Raw genomic sequence first — 6,000 nt, forward strand, 5'->3', positions numbered from 1 at the left:
CACTGATTACTGATTTTTTTTTTTACCCATACTGATTGTATTAGATGGAATACTAAAATGCAATGGACCCTAGGTGCTCTCCAATTTGCACTCCCCTGAAGAGTTCCCTGTTGCCTTCAGAAATGCCTTATGTAGTGCCAGCTTACAGTATCCCATTAAATGATTATGGCTCTTGTAACAGAAGAAGATTATGTGAAAACCACATTTTCTCCATTGGATTCAAATACACAGAACTGCATAGATGAGATGAAAAGTATTAAATAGGATGTTATATATATAAAAAAAAGAGAAAAGCAATCTACAGTCTTATTCAACTGTTAAGATTAAGAACCACAACAATGAGCAGCACAATAAGATATTCCTGGTATTACTAAACGTACACCAGTGACACTCTTATTTTGGTAGTAACCAACATCTGTCTAATTGGACTTTAGCTCTCTCAACAGGAGGAAAACCCTGCCTAGTATTGGAAATCTAGCCAACTATACATAACTAATGAGGCTATTGGTCTTTTTAATAGAAAATAATGTAGCTACTTCCAATATATTTCCTAACAGAAATCTAATTAATTTTATTATTCTCACGGGTATGTGTAGCTTCAATTCCCCATAAAAGAATATTCTCATTGCAATAAGTGGAGACCATTATAGAAAACACCAAATGGTCAAAACACAAAGAAGAGATAGTTGTGGGCTGCCCATTCACGCAGGCTACATCTATAACAGAACTCCTGTACCTAAGGCAAAGGGAATATAGAAGAGGGTGTTTAAAGATAGCAAGAATCAGAGAACAAAAAAATCTGCTGTGATATAGATATACCTAGAAATAATAGGGAAGCTGCAAACATGACATCTCAAGAAAATGCCTGCCTAAATCAGAACCTGGAAACAACCTAGATACCCCTCAATGGAAGAATGGATAAAGAAAGTGTGGCACATCTACACATTAGACTACTACTCAGCGGTAAAAAAACAATGACATCTTGAATTTTGCATGCAAGTGGGTGGGAATAGAAAACACTATCCTGAGTGTGAAAACCCAGACCCCAAAATATGAATATGAACATTTGTCCTGCAACAGATAGAGATAGAGACCAAGACCCATATTGGAGTGTTGCGGGAGGTCCTCCCACTCCTCCAGTCTATCAATGCTGAGGTACCAGCCCACTGGGGCGTGGTTTCTCTCCCTTTAAAAAAGCGGCCACTTCCCTCTCCTCGCTCTCTTCACTTCCTGCTCTGCCTGCGACTAGACTCCTTTCCTGGTTGCGTAGAGGGCTGTTGCCTGGGACAGTGATCTGTAAGTTTTTTCCCCTTTAAATAAATACCACCGTAATAATCATAACCCCGAATTGGTGTAGCATTGTTTGTGACTTACGCCTTCATTTTGGCTCCCAACGTTTGGTTTTAGAACCTCTCCTTTCCCCACTCGCAGCCGCGAGTTCGGTTTGGCGGCCCCAAGTTCGGCTTGGCGGCTGCGGGCTTGGCGGGCGCAAGTTCAGCTTGGCGGCCGCGGGCTTGGGGGGCTCTAGTTCGGCTTGGTGGGAGCCCTCCCCTTCCTCAGCCACCAGCGGCCTTGGACTCCCCACGTGGATTTAAACTCCACAGGCCCGCGTAGTCTCTGGCCGCGTGGTTTGCTCTTTTCTGAGTCATTTTTAAATCTCCCTTGCAAGTACAGCTCTTAAGTGGCAGGAACCAGAGCACGTGGTTGCTGAAAGCTGCAACCCCTCAGGGTGACTCTGTCACGTGGAGGCATAAGCGGCTTCCAAATTGCTCTTCTCTACCCCTGGATTCTGGGTTTCTGGTTCTGTCTCAGGAATTGATTTAATTACATTTACTTTGTTGAGAAACTTGCATTTTCCAGTTTTTAACATCTACTAAGGCACTGAAACAGGACCATGTTTTCACCGCGACTCTGCAACAGCGCCACCTGCTGGATAATAGGTAATATTGCAGTTTTTGTTTCTAACGCAAATTTTACTGCTTTGTTTTCACTAATACAATGGATTAGTAAATTTATATTTACTAATACAATGAATTACATCATACAAGGTTTATATGATTATGGGGATACCTTAATTTGCTTGTTACTAGCCTTCGGTTTTCTTTTCCATATTCTATCATTAAGGAAGAATATGGCACTCCTAAGAACGATTGAATCTTTACGTACTAATAATGAACAGAAGAATATGGCACTCCTAAGAACGATTGAATCTTTACGAACTAATAATGAACAACTAATTGACAGGATTAAAATTATTGAAAATCAGAGGTTATCTGAACAAGTGGATACTATGACAGACAAAATTGATTCCATATCCAAGGGTATTAGAAAGTTACCTGAAAGGGTTCAGGCTGTTGAATTTGACGTTCAGACTTTATCACAAAGTTTTGATAAGGTAACAGACAGAATGTACCTCCAAGATGGGAATCTACATGATATACAAGAAAAGTTTAAGGAGGACATGTTATCTTTGAAGGAAAAAATTAAAGCTTTGGAATCACAGGTGCAGAATGGGGACCAAAAAATTGATACCTCAGTGAAATCACTGGAAATATATACAGGTCAGGAGATTCAGGATTTAAGAGAGACAATGATAAAAAGATTTGAAAAGATTGGGGAAATTATTGCAGCTGGTGAACAGAGTAAGGAGGCACAAGGACAGGATACAATGCCTCCACCAGCTATTAGAACTGGCTTACCCAGGGTTCTAGCGACATACCCTATACTTAATTCTGACAAAGCGTCAACTTCTAAAGGCTCAAAGGGAGTCAGAGAAGCTAGATGGACACCAATAGCAATGAATGATCTGAAAGAAATTAAGCAAGCTGTTGTTAATTTTGGCTTGCACAATGCATATGTAAAGGAAATGATAAGGACTTGGGCTTCTAATGCTAGAGCTACCCCCCATGATTTCCATCAGTTAGTGTCTGCAGTTTTAGATAATGGACCTTCCTTGATGTTTGGAATTTATTTCAGAGAAGAATCCAAACATATGGAACAGCAAGGAAGAGCAAAAGGTATTGAGGTTTCCCAAGATCAAATTCTTGGTACAGGAGAATATGCTGATCCACAGGTCCAAGCTCTTTATGACGATGAAGTACTGTGTCTATGTCACCAAGCAGCTTTAAATGCTTGGAATAGGATACAAGATCCAGCAAAAAGGGTTGAATCATATACCAGAATTAGGCAGGGACAGAGAGAACACTTTATTGACTTTTTGCAAAGATTAATTAAGGCTCTGGACATAGGGGTAACAGACCCAGAAGCTAGACGAATACTTCTTGAATCTCTAGCTTTTGAGAATGCAAACATAGAATGCAAAAAGATAATTGGGCCTTTAAAGTCTAGATCAGCACCTATGGATGAATGGATTCAGCATATGATGAATGTTGAGACGTTTAGCTATAATGATGAATCTTGGGTAGGAGAAGCGATTTCCAAAGCAATGAGGAGACATCAAACTGCCAGGTGTTTTAATTGTGGTAAATTAGGACATTTGCAAAGGAATTGCAGGCAAAGAATTTCTAGGAATAATATCTCTTCTGGGAATGACAAAAATAGGAGACCTCGGCCTTCAGGTATATGTAGGAGATGCGGTAAAGGCAGGCATTGGTCCAACGAATGTAGGTAAACAACAGACAGACGGGGCAATCCGATATCATCGGGAAACTCCTTGGGGGGCCTCTCGCAGGCCCCCAAGCCAACAGTGGCCCAGTCATTCCCAGTCACAGTGGAGAACGTGCCTCACCAAGAAAATTAAAAGCTCCAATTTCTGCTGTAAAAAGTAATACTGGTCTAAATGAAGAATTACATGTGGAGGATGAGTCAAAAAACCCAATAGGACAGAGTAAACGTATATTTTGGCAGACTTCTATTAATGATCAAAGACCAAAGCTAAGAGTCTGTATAAATGGCACTTTTATTGAAGGCTTATTAGACACAGGTGCGGATGTAAGTATCATTACCCCAGAATCTTGGCATCCGAATTGGCCTCTTCAAGAGGTAGATGTTCAGTTCCTGGGAATTGGAACCCTATCTCGTGTAAAACAAAGCACAAGATGGGTTGAATGCATAGGGCCCGAAGGGCAAATAGGAAGACTAAGGCCATATATAGCCAATATTGCCATAAATTTATGGGGCCGTGACCTGCCTCAGCAATGGAATACCCAGATTAACATTCCTGTATTTCCAGGAACTCATAATTCTGGGAAGGATATGATGAGGTATTATGGAAAAAGGTCACCAGCCATTCAGGCTGTACAAGAACATACAGCAAATAACAAACCTTTAGAGGTACCAACGGCCCTACCTTTAAAATGGCTAACTGAGAAGCCAATATGGACCAAACAATGGCCTCTAGCTGAAGATAAACTACAGGCATTGGAACAGCTGGTGCAAGAGCAACTAGATGCTCATCATATTGAAGAATCAACCAGCCCTTGGAATTCTCCTGTGTTTGTTGTAAAAAAGAAATCTGGTAAATGGAGAATGGTGACAGATCTAAGAGCTGTCAACAAAGTAATTCAACCTATGAGCCCACTACTATCTGGAATTCCTTTGCCTTCTCTGTTACCAAAAGGATGGCCTCTTATAGTTATTGATTTGAAAGATTGTTTTTTCACTATACCGTTACAAGAAAAGGATAGAGAAAAATTTGCCTTCACAGTGCCTACTTATAATAATTCTCAGCCTAATAGGAGATATCAATGGACTATCCTCCCACAGGGTATGCTCAATAGTCCTACACTGTGCCAATATTTTGTAAGTAAGCCATTGGAAATAATTCGTAAACAATTCCCCAAGTCCATCATTTATCATTACATGGATGACATCTTGTTATCTGATTCAAATAAAGATACTTTAGAAAGGATGTTTAAAGAAGTAAAGAAAGTCTTGCCTAGGTGGGGATTACAAATTGCCCCTGAAAAGATTCAAAGAGGAAATTTTATTAATTACCTAGGTTACAGAATAGGGTTAGAGAAAATTAAAACGCAAAAGGCACAAATTAGGAGAGACCGGTTAAAGACGCTTAATGACTTCCAAAGATTGTTAGGAGACATTTCCAGTCTACGACCAGCTGTTGGGATAACACCTGATCTAATAGTTCATTTAAACAAAACCTTAGATGGTGATAAAGATTTGAATAGTCCAAGAGAACTGACAGCTGAAGCAGAAAAGGAACTGACAATGATTGAGGAAAAATTACAGGAGGCACATGTGGATAGGGTGAACCCAAATCTTAGCTGCATCCTAGTCATATTGCCTTCCAGAATTTCTCCTTCAGGGATTCTAATGCAGAGGGAAGATATTATTTTAGAGTGGATATTTATACCTAATAAACCAAGTAAAAAATTAAAAACTTATGTGGAAAAGGTCTCTGAATTAATTATAAAAGGTAAGCTGAGACTTCGTCAACTAGCAGGTATAGACCCAGCAGAAATTATAGTGCCTTTTACTACTGAAGAAATAAAAAAGTTATGGGAAGACAATGAACCATGGCAAAGAGCTTGTGCTAATTTTTTGGGAGAAATTAATAGCAACTATCCCAAAAGTGGTAGACTTAACCTCATAAAAAGAACTTCTTGGATTCTTCCTAGAATTGTACGTGATGCTCCAATAACTGGAGCCCGTACGTTCTATACTGATGCAAATAAATCAGGGAAAGCAGGTTACAAGTCAGATGAATTGAGTAAGGTGGAACAAAGCCCTTATAATTCTGTCCAGAAGGCAGAATTATATGCCATTCTTATGGTGCTAAGGGATTTTAAAGAACCTCTTAATATAGTTACAGATTCACAATATGCAGAAAGAGTTATCTTGCATATTGAAACCGCTGAATTTATACCAGATGACACAGAGTTGACTTCATTGTTTATCCAGGTACAAGACATAATCAGGAACAGGCTTTGTCCGATGTACATAACACACATCCGGTCCCATACAGGTCTGCCTGGTCCTCTACCCCAAGGCAATGCTGAGATTGATCAATTATTGATTGGA

Source organism: Microtus oregoni, unplaced genomic scaffold, assembly GCF_018167655.1.
Source record: "Microtus oregoni isolate MIOR12 unplaced genomic scaffold, Mior012 000001F_ref0000356, whole genome shotgun sequence".
Lineage (NCBI taxonomy): Eukaryota > Metazoa > Chordata > Mammalia > Rodentia > Cricetidae > Microtus > Microtus oregoni.